Here is a 12,374-nt window from a genome sequence, read left to right as displayed (position 1 = left end):
CAGGGTCTAACACAAGACACACTAAAAAGATGAAACTAAGAACTCTGTTATTCTGAGGAACTTCTATTTATTGACAACCAATGTAGTTTTATTGGTGAAGATAGTTTAGAAAAAAACTTTATTAATCATTGCAAAAACAAACATTGACAAAGTTTCAGGAAAAATACTTTTTTCAATACATTTTCTAATTTGCCATGAATAAGACAGGAAGGGAAAGAAATGTGCTATTATCAAGGCACAGAGACCTGCCCTGTGGCTATGAGGTGATTTTACAGAAGTCCAATGCCCTTGCATTTCGTATGCTGCCACAAGACTCTCACCTTCCCCGACTACAGCATGATCAATCCTTTGTATCCATAACTACTTTGTCATATATGTATACCTTATACCCCTCATTTCAATGTGATCATTAGGCTCGTCCAAATCCTGGAGAATTCAGTATCCCAAAGTCCATGTTTTTTTTAAATTCTTCATAGGATTTTGAAAGGGGGAGGCGCAACACATTTCCACAGGTGTTTGCCTCTGGAAACATAGACATTTCGACTTGGCCATCGCATGCATGCATAAAGTCTATTGATGGCTGAGGATTAAAGCCAAGTGGTGGAACTGTGTTAGCACCAGTCACAAAACACAGAATGTCCTTTAATTTGGCTTCACATGCAAGCTCTAAAAGAAAAAAGAAATATGAGTCAAACTAGTAAAATTGTGATTACTGCAACGATTGTGATTTTTTTATTTCATCTGCTAAATGAATATTTCAGTAATGGTTGATATGTGAATAATAAAACCCCTGCTGATTTGCTGTGCTTCATTTCACAAAAAACTCCTCAAATCAAGATGATCTGTTGTTAACAACAAATAACACTTTGAGATCTGGTGTGAGAGTCTGTTACCATTTCCACAATCCTGCTCGCCTTACTCTCCCTTTAATAGAAGTCTTCCCATTGTTCAACATGGAGTAAGCATAGGTATTCCATGCTGCTAGGCCTGCACCTGACACTATCTGAGTCTTCACACACACAAACCACTGTTTATATAAACAACTGAGACAAGCCAATAACCTTATCTTAAAGGCTTTGGGCTGGAGGTAGCTGCAATCTCCCCTGTGAAAAGGCTTTACTCTGTCAGAGACCCACACAGCAGACCCAACCATGCTCTATATTGATTTGTATTACTTTTCCTTGATGCAGTACATGAAGCATCATTCTAATGGGGTAGCTAACATTTTACTGCCAGGACACTACAATTAAGCCTCAACAACATTAATAATAGACATATCTTACAAAATGAAGATTGAAATAAAGCAGGTATAGACTTTACAATTTTGGATGCATTATCCTTTTGTTCTTATTATAGATTTTACTCTGTACAAATAAAACGGGTTGGTCTGTTCCTCCTTAACTCTCTTTCTCTACAATATCTTTCGGAAGTCTTTGACACCATGTTTGCCACAATAGGCTGGTTTAAATTATAGTTTCAACAGATGTGTCTCATCAATAGTTGAGCAGTAACATAATGAAAGAATTTCACTTGCCTTCACAATCTTGGAGGTAATCTCTCCAGTAACCAATGATATGTTCTTCCTGTAACCGGTGGTTACTGCCAGATGAACTGAATTGAATGTTAAACATTCCATTTATGATATTAGTGGTGTTTTCGTGTTCCACCCAAATGAATGCCTCTTCAAAAAGTTGTTTATGAATTTCCATGGCCTGAAGTACTCCCAGAGTTTTTAACCCCTCCTTTAATCTGCAATAAAGAATAAAGAATACCTAATCATAAATAGTGAAAGTATTGGTCAAATTATAATCTAAAAGTTATTATAAAATTAAGGTATGTCTATGACACATCTAAAAATCCTTCAGTGCCCTATGTTCGAGCTTCAGTCTAAATAGAAATATTTGAAGCTAGCTGTTGGAGACCACTGACAAAGGCAAATTCTCTTTCTCCTGTGGTCTTGTGATGATTTCCTAGCAGCAAAGTAGCACATGACCTGCAGCTTTTTTTTTTTTAAAGTAACCAAACCCAACATGCAGATTAGTAGAGGACAAACCGTTGATTTTCAGATCTTTTTGGCAGCCAATTTTCGACTTCAAACTGTGGACCCTTTGGAGTGTGTGAATAGGACCTTAGAAACTGTGCTTGGACTTTTAGCAAGGCCTGGCCAACCCTGCATAATACATTGTTATTTTATGCATTAGATGAAAAGACCACCTGGTTTTGAGTCGTAAAATGGTGAATCATCTTACATTGATTCAGTATTTTTGAAGTGACGCCTACAATACACTCCTTCCAAATATCAAATTTGTATGGAGTCAGAAACCCATTTTAGGAATTTTTACAGACTGTTTTAATCCCTGGCCTTCGTTCTGCTGACAAGTGATAGTTAGTCACCCTGTCTACTGCTGGAAGGGGGACAAGTAGAAAATACCTCAGATGCACGCTGCCTATGTTCGACCCTGGTAAGATGGCGCCCTGTGGCTGAGTAATGTAGAGGGCTCTCTGAGGCAGTCTGCAGGGGAGAGCCTGTTGATCATTAAAGGTGCTTGGTGGATTGAGGGGACAGATATTTAGCATGGCGGGGATCAGCAGTGACCTGAATTGGCTGAGCAAAGATATTGTGATGAGGCAAGGCAGCATGGCGCAGTGATTGCCCTGAATTAAATCTACAAATTTGTGCCTGGCTGATGCTCCCCTGTAAACAGAACGTACACATTTTAATGAGGATATCAGCTTCTGGTGCTGGAGCAAGGGTTTCCCCGTAAACACAAGTGCAGACTGGGGTCCGTTTTGTACACTGAACTCCCTGAGATTACCGGACCGACAGGGGATAGCTAATCAGTGGAGAGTTAACACAACGGTATTCGAATATAGAACCTCTTGCAAATAATTAGCTTAAAATGCAAAAGGCTCCTGGGGCCAACTGCATTACAAGTGATTTCTTTAAGACACACCCACCGGTGTTGGTACCAGACTTCACAACCTTATTTAATAGTATCCCACAAAATAGCAAACTTTCAATAACAATGAGTGAAGTCCTACTTACAGTAACACCTAAACCAAAGAAATCTCACCAGCTCTGCTTCCTACAGACTGACACCCTTGTTAAATCTTGATGTTAAATTTTGCTCTGGAATTACAGCAGTAAAGCTGAATAGCTCTGTTTCACAGCACAGTCAGGATTTGTCTAATTAAGAGACATATGATAACAGCTGGTGGAAAAGGTCAACATAATAAGATCCTGGTCATATAGTGGCCTTGGACACGAGAAAGCTTTCGACTGGGTGGACTGGGTCTTCCTCACGAGGACTATAGAGAGGTTTGATCAAAGATTTATAGCATTGGTTTGGCTGAATTGCAATAATCCTATGTCCCAAATCCTAGTGAATTGCAGAAGAAAGAGAGGGTACCAATGGGTCGAGACAAGGAAGGGCTACCCACTCTCACTGCTTCTTTATGCTCTAAGCATACAACCCTGTGAAGCACATTAGGGCCGACCAGGAGGTTAGAAGCATAACCTTTGGGCAGGAGATTCTTGTTCGCTGATGATGTCCTCTAATCATTTACTGATCCCTCAAGATTTTTCCCTTGAATTCAACACCTTCTTACTCACTTTGAGGGAGTATAAGGCTTGATTGTAAACACAGCAAAGTCAAGAATTTTCAGGCTTACACTATCTTGGGGCAAGGTTGAGTAACTAGCACTAAACACCCAGTACCAATGGACAAATAAAGCAGGCACATACCTGGGTGTTATATTAACTCCTAAGATTGAGGACCTTTACAAAGCTAACTTTCCAGCACTTCTTCAGGTTATATGAGAGGACTGTCGGAGGTGGTCCTCTCTGTACCTATCTTCATTGTGGAGGCTCAATTCCATTAAGATAAACTTAGTTTCTCTAGTCCTCTCTCTTTTCCAGGCACATGCTATAATGGTCTACAGGAAACTGTTGGCATCCCTTAATCAGTTGAACAGTTGTTTTATTGGGCAGGCAGAGAGGGCTACACTCTCTGATAAACAGGCATAAATATACATGACTACCAAACCATGGGGGGCGACTTGCCCTACCCGGACTTGCCCTTATACCACAGAGTAGCCCAAATGAGGGCGATAGTAAAGTGGTTGCTCTGACAAACACAGATGCCGAGAAGCATTGGTCACATATGGAAAGGGTGGTGATAGGATGCTACATTTGGGACCTGTTCTGGAAGTCAAAATCTGAATGCATATTTAAGCAACCCCCCCTCCCCCCCCCACAAAGGCAACTTTCATAGTCTAGACATGGTTATTAAGAAATCTGCATTGACATCATTCCCCTCTCCACCCACGCCATTGATTTGAATACATCATTTAAACGGGCAATATATCCAGGTCCCTTTATTAACCTGTAGGAGGGAGGGCTACCATACTATCTGTTAGGTTTCAGGGAAAAGAGATACTTTTACTGTTGGAGCCTGCAATAGTAAATTTCTTGTAAATGTATAAGATTCACTCAATGATCTAATTGGTCTCTCCAACCCTGAACAAATTAGCAGCTTCCAGAGATTTAAAGATCTCCTTTCAGTTGAGATGTTTGTGCAGGAGGGACTAGGGTTAGGATCACCTTTCTAAATAATATGCTACTCACCTCAGTCCCAACTCATACTCTGCAAGAATTTTAAGATAACATTGAGGGCCTTAGTTAGATGGTACTGCTCCGGTCTACACAATGGTGTAATTCCCAATAAATCTTGCACACGCTAGCAGGAAGGGAAGCTCATTATCAGGTGATATTTGATTGAGATCTATATCCTACTCAGTTTGAAAAATAGGCCAACACTCTTTGTTGGCAGTTTGTGGATTATTATGAGGCTTTAAACACATATGGTGATAAAGTCCTCATGTCACCCTTTTCTGGAAATCATTACAGAATTTAAAGTGATACTTGGATATACCAGGTTTTGCTTTGTTGGGACTATGATGTAACTTGTTAAAATATCAAACATATGCTGAACAATTGAATATGTGGAATAGTTTGGGGTCAGTTAAAACAAGGCGGCGGATCAGAATGAAGTTGACCCTCCACCCGTGTTAATGTGATATCTCAGACTATTCGGACAACTGTGAGACTGTTCAATGTCCTGGTGGATACATTTAGAAACGTTGAGGAAATGTGTGGCCTGCTAATCAAGTTTTAATTCATGGGGCTGCCATTACTTCTCTATCCCATACACATGCAAGCCCTGAATCTGTTACATTTTTAGAACTCTTTTTCGGATGCCAAGACTTGAATATGAGAAGTCCAATACCTCTGATGCTCTGCTTTGTATGCTGTTGCCCATTGTGACTATGAAAAGAAGGTAGTTGTTGCATAATTTCTTTTGCAATTTCTATTTGGGGAAGTTGGGGAGGTAGGAAGGCCTTTCTTTTTTTATTTCTTACTGTTTGTTTTCTTTATTTTGATTTGTGCTGCGTGGGCTGAACATATGGGATTGTTGGGATTCCTGTAATTTTGGTTAGCCTTCTATTTGTGCCCTCTGGAGGAAGGACTGCACAAGTTGTATTGTAAAATGCCAATAAAAAACTGAAACAAAGTAAATGTAAAATATATTTGAAACCCATGATGTGCTTGATTTCATAATCTGTGTTTGGGACATTTCTGACAGTGTGAATATGTATGATGCCATTAGGATGGACAGTGATTTATAGTAATTACTTTTTAAAAATGGACATGCATGTATTGCAAAGTCAAAATGATATTGTTTTATAATGCATATGCATATAAATATCACTGTACCTAACTAGTGAAGGAACAGTCCTCCCCACAATGTACCAATTGATGATATCTTCCAATAGTTCTTTTTTGTCATTCAGAGATTTTAATGGACGGAAGCAACCTGCCACACTTAGAATTGTGCTGTGTTTTTGAATCAGTCCTTGAAGAGCTTCAAGAGATGAAGCATCCTCAATTTATGGAAAAATTAAGATTGTTATATTTTGATTAAATAGTAACAAAAAATATGGCCATCTGCTAAATAAACATATTTGTTCAGTAAGTTGAATGTTTACAAAAGTTTAACAGTCAATGGACTAAAACAGAATCAACTGCTACTGTAGTTAATACTACTGAAGTATTACACTAGCTACACTCTCTCGCTGAATGGAACACCAACTGGGAAAGATTGTAAGAGAATTAGACAAAGATGACTAGCACAATGGCCTAATGTACCTGAATGTGTTTGGCAGTAGATTTTTTTTTAGTTCAATTGCAAAATTCCACACTGAGTGTATTAATCTTGAATACAGATATATAGGTCCTCTCCTATATCACATTGTTTGCAGAAACATGGTCAGGATGGCCCCTTCTATTATGTTATTAGTCAGTGTTGAAAATTGTAGCAATTCCAGGGAAGTCTCATGGAAGTGGTAGATGGTATGACTCTAGTTATGTGCCTGAAACTTTGTCTTCTTGTAATGTGAAGACTCTGACATATCAAGAACATATCACATACTTTTGATTTGGTGTTATCACCAAGAAATATAGATCAACATCGGGTTAACAGTAGGACGTTCTTGATTGATTACTGATGCAAGAATGTGGATTTGTGTATGGCAGTTGAGAGAGTAGCAAATACGTAGAGGTTGCTCTGGAAACTTTAAAAAAGTGTGGAGGACCGGGAATAGACTTTCAGGATTGACCCAATTCCAAATAGATGAGTGTCATTTCTTTTCATATTCGTTTATAGTACATATGGCAATTATACATAAATCTAAGGTACATGAATATCTATTAACCACAACATTAAACGCAAATGATTTGCATGTTTTTGACTAATAGACCCACAACTATGTGAAAACAAAATAATAAATATTGATAAACATTCATCAGCACAAATGTTTACTATATATTGCTTACCTCTTGCAACATGTCTCGTGTATCCGGATCTACCACATCTACCAAACTGCAATTCACATTTTTTGCATCAGAAACTAAACATTGATACAAAACAGGCGACACAAAATTTGGAGCAGTCCCCCGTGAACTAGGGAAACGGCCAGGGCTTGCCAAGCAAGGTAATAGTCATCATTTCGCATACCTTAAACAAGAAAAAATGAATTAAATGTATTGCGTTCTGCTTATCTATAAAACATTTATTATATATCTCTGAAACTAAGTTTATTGCATAAAATCTAGAAAACATTATCCAAGAATCCACAGCCTGATTCACGAAGGTACACGTGCAGTAAAGTCAAGCATGCAGAGTTTCGGCATTTGTGGCGGAGCCTTTACACACGGGGCGTAATCATTGTACTTGGGACATAGTCTCCGTACTCAGTGCAGAATCTCCACACTGAAGTTCAAAACACCCGACTCACAACAGTAACTTTATAAATCAGGACCCCCAATGTATTTTTGAGAGAACAAGAGTTTTAGACGGATGGCCTGATTACAAGTTTACCTGTTACTTTAGGCACCTGATAAATAATTTTACCATAGGGTACATTAAATATTGGTTGTGATAAATAACACTTATTACTAGTTTGAGGAGAATAGCATGCAGATCTTGGTGTTTAAAACACCAAAATCTGCATGGTATAGTAAATACCCTTTCGACAGGTTTTGCATGATAAAATTTAACGACAGTTGAGGTTATTTTTTATATCCAGTAATGATCAAATGCAAGATCCTGAAGAAAGACCGCTCCACCCGCCCCACTCGCCAGCATCCACAAAAGCTCCCTCTGCATGACAACCACTGACTCGGACGATGCCTCGCCCACATAGAACACATCCACTTCCAGACCAACCCCAAAACGAACCTCAGCGGAACCGTCGCCTACAGACTGCCTGGCCCCATGTTCCATTCACCAATGTCATTGCTAACCCCATCACATCCCACGCACTCGCCTCCACAGACTACATTCTACTTGGAGAACTAAACTTCCACCTGAATAACCACCACAACCCCAACACCACCGTGCTCCTAGAGAACCTCAGCAACATAGGACTGCAGCAACTTATCTCTGCCCCCACTCACACAACAGGACACACACTTGACCCTGTCTTCGCAGAAGGAAATAGCATCTTCCTCTGTCACATCATGGAACTGCTCTGGGCTGACCACCATTGCATCCACTTCTCCTTTAGAAAACGCACCATACACAAGCACACGCGTCGCCTCCCATGCACAATCTGCAACCTCCACCAATTGATCGTCAACTGAACCAACACACTCGCTCCCCTCCAGAAGACTACAAGACGACACAACAAGAAATCAAACTGGTTCACCACAGCACTCCAAGAATCCAAGCATGCCTGCTGTCGACTGGAAAAGACATGGAGAAACAGCAAAACTCCGGAAACACGCATCCCCTACAAAACAGCCACCACGGCATACCACAAACTCATCAAATCCACAAAGAAGAATTTCCTCAAAGACAGAATACTCTCCAACACCCACAACTCCAAGGACCTCTTCTCCATCATACAGGAATTTGACAAACCCAACAGCGAAACAGACGCCCCTCACTCCCAAGACCTCTGCAATAGGCTCAGATCCTTCTTTCATCTCAAGATCAAGACGCTCTATTACAACTTGGACGACCAAGACCTCTGCACTGCCTCAACCCCCACCCCCAGCAATGTCACCCAACAGACCCCTGCCCGACACACATCTTACTCAGGGCTGCCACAGCCATCGCATCCGAGCTACATTGAACCATCAACTGCTCCATTGTGACCATCACATTCCCCGACAACTGGAAGCGCACCTAAGTCAACCCCCTCCAAATTAAATCCTTGCAGACCCGGCGGACCGCAAGAACTTCATGCCCATCTTGCTGCTTCCTTTCGCAGCCAAGGTCATCGGAAAGGCCACCAGCACCCAGCTAAAATACTTAATTGAAGCCAACAATATAAAAGACATCTCCCATTCTGGATTCTGCAGCAACCACAGCACCAAGACCACCCTCCTCGCCGCCACAGATGACATCCGCGCACTCCTTGACCAGGGCCAAACGGAAGCCCTCATCCTCCTGGACCTATCAGCAGCCTTCGACTCTGTCTCCCACCGCACACTAAACCACCAGACTCCACGACGCCAGCATCCAAGGAAAAGCCTTAGACTGAATCCGCTCCTTCCTCATGGACAGAACACAGAGAATAAGACTTCTTTATTTCCTATCACAACCAACAGAGACCAGATGCGGAGTACCCCAAGGATCCGGCCTCAGCCCCACCATCTTCAAAGTCTACATGGCGCCCCTTGCAGGCATCATCAGAAACCATGGGTTCAACATCGTCCCGCTACGCATTCGACACCCAACCCATTCTCTCCCTCACCAAGGAACCCGACATCACCAGGCACAACTTCCAATAAGGGATGAAAGCTGGCAAAGTTAAATTCCTTGGAGGATGATTGTTGGGGACATGAAGTAATAACCCAGATTAAATGTCTCCACCTCGTGCTTATATATGTAGTACCTGATTAAAAGGTGCAACTCATTCCTGCCCAAAGAGATTCACAACATGGTGTTTAACCAGGATTAGAATATTACATATAATTTTGGGACCTTACAGATTTTTCTTTCTTTTAGCTGCAACATATTCCGAACTTTACCATAAGTAAGGTGCTGTACCCAAAAAGTTCTGCTTTCTCAAACCTCCTAGAAGATGTCTTGATGGGCTCCAGTGGAGGAAAGAGTCTATTCTGAGAACTTCTTTTTTAAGATCTGCATCTACAATGGACTGGAATTTCTATGCACAACAAAAACTCCTACCTTTATGACCCGGCCAGTGTCTCAAGTCCCATGTATCAAACTAATTCACGCAGTGGGTTATTGCCTTTGATATATGGGCCTATGTTTCCAAATATGCAGGATGCATCTGTACAGTTTGGGTGTTTAATTCATACACACTGCTGCCCCTGAGCATCAACTAAGATTACCTAATGCAGAATCTCTAAAGTTAGCCATTATTTGAAGTACTTGTCAGAGACATTTTCTCTCAATTGATTACAGTAACTACTGCAGGAAAACCTTAGCCCCTCATTTAATACAAAGTAAACATAAAATATATAATGGAGTACATGCTAGCAAGTTTGTTTTACAGGCTGCAAGGGATATATTCAGTGGGTGGAATTTAAATCAGTCTGCTCTTGCTGCATAAATGAATAGTATAGTTCAGTATTCCTTTCACTATTCCCCTTTTAGTAAAAATTCTTTGAGAATGCCTGATCAGTGGTATCAAACAAACTTTGAAGAAGTCAGTAAGTAATATATTATAAACATTATTTACACTTTTAATAATTATTCTTTCGCTCCTCTAGAATTTGAGCAGTTTAGAAAGGTTGGAATATAATAAATGTAAGGTACCTTGGGCATCACAACTGAGTGTCTTCCTGTTTTCGGGTCCCTCGAAGAGTTTGCTGTGCTGTAAATGATGCATTAACAATCGCAAAAATTCCCGTGTTGGGCCGCCAAAATCAACAGCTCCTTCAGAGTTACCAGAGGAATCAGTAAACATAACAGATATACGGTTGGTTGCTTTATAGGTTTTGCGAAGGAACGCACGACGTGCTCCATCCCAAATGTTTCGCCGATTTATGTTGAACTTGCATGTCTTTTCAGAGTCAATTTGTAAAGCAAGGTTTGATAGTAGATCCTTCAACGTTATATCATCGCTCTCACTGAAATACAGGAAATAAATAAAGCTAAGCTATCAAATGTATTAGTTAAAAATTAAACGTATAAATCAGAATTAAAACTTATAAAATTACCTTTTGTGCGCCTCATTTTGTTCAGCAATATTGATATTTGAGGTATCAAACTCGTCATCATCAGGAATGTGCACATTATCAACCAACAGTTCAGTGTAACATCTAAAACAGTAAGAATATTGTCAACTATTACTATGTTAAAAAAACAATCAAAGTATCATCCTATGCCTTCCTGTTACAGGTCACCTTTATACATGACTTATAGGGCAACATGTATGAAAGTTAGAAATAGCCATTTGCCAATTGCGATTCCCTGTGAATCACAATTTGGAAATCGCTATTCCTAATGTATGGACGTCTTCTGAGTTTAATTACTGATTTGAGTGGGTTGAGGTAGGTCACAATTTGCAACCCATTAGGAATCGTAGTCATCACAGGGATGGTGGCCTGTTGGGGTCAGCAGATAACCATGTCTGTGATTGCATTTAAATAAAGAAACTATTGTTTTTTTCTAAATGCAGCCCATTTTCCTTAAAGGAAACCATGACGAGTTTAAGAAAGAAATAAATGAAACTTGGAAGTTTCAGTTTTTAAGAGCAGGCCAGTGGCCCCTTGAATATTTTTCAACCATTCTCAGAGGTGAAGTTATATCTTGGGGAACTCTTCACATTTGTGAATGGGTTACCAATTGGTGGTAAATTGATAATGTTTTTGCCACCGTATTTCAGTCGCAAAACATTTGTACATACCATTCCAATTTTGTGTTAAGAAGGTATGCCCTCCTCATGCCCCTTCCCAATACAGAATCACAGAACCCAAATTGAGATTCCATAAAAGCGTTTTTGCTGACGCAAATTGCCTGATGCTGTGAATAGGGACATTTGTTCCTAGGTTTGGATTACTAACGTTTTACCAAATTAAGCAATAATCATCACTAGAGAACTCATCTAATTTGTGCACACAAGGTATGATCATGTAACCAACCTGAGTATGTTTAATGATTAATTATGCTTAATTGTGTAAGCCAATTACTTTAGACTTGTAGAAATCGCCAGTCTTGTTTTTGCCCTACACATTTATTTAGCATAGTAGTGCAGATTACAATTTCCCCATCCATTTTAATAGACAGAAGATGGGTTAGTGGTAGCATATAGTTAACATCCATACAATATGTAAAACAAGAACAAACTACTAGCACCATGCCACACACCAAGGGTGTTATAGTTCGGAAGTACATACCTGTGGTACTCCATATTGACTACTAGGCACCTAGAAATTTGGTTTTACATCTTTTAAATTAAGCATGTTGTCATTCTGTCTGCATGCTAAGATGCCATGGCCACCATACTACATTATGCCACACAACTACTGCTTGGAATTGTACATTTTACATTGTTGTATTCCTGCATCATTTAAGTGACAGCTGACATACCATTACCTGCCTTGATATACTATTTTTTCTTTAAAAGTATTTGACCACTTGGAAGGGTATACTCAGATGTGAGTCCCTAGCTCATTGCACCATCAGGATTCAAGCAAGCCGGGCCGAAGACGGCTGAAATGCCAGAAACCGGTCCCCGGTAGCTTGTTTCCTTCCCAGTATAAGAATTGGCTTGGTCGTTTGGTCTGCCCTGTTCCCATAATCCCATAATGCACTGGGCCAGGGTCAGACTAATTT

At 40.2% G+C, this 12,374-nt stretch overlaps 1 pseudogene; it reads right to left on the bottom strand.

The window, feature by feature from the left end:
• Positions 1-409: 409 nt before the first annotated feature.
• Positions 410-11,949, bottom strand: LOC147661232 (G2/M phase-specific E3 ubiquitin-protein ligase-like; annotated as a pseudogene).
• Between the last annotated feature and the right edge of the window lie 425 nt (positions 11,950-12,374).

Source organism: Lissotriton vulgaris, unplaced genomic scaffold (genome assembly GCF_964263255.1).
Source record: "Lissotriton vulgaris unplaced genomic scaffold, aLisVul1.2 SCAFFOLD_9487, whole genome shotgun sequence".
Lineage (NCBI taxonomy): Eukaryota > Metazoa > Chordata > Amphibia > Caudata > Salamandridae > Lissotriton > Lissotriton vulgaris.
The sequence above is the reverse complement of the archived record's forward strand: the minus strand, read 5'-3'. Positions and strand labels throughout refer to the sequence as shown.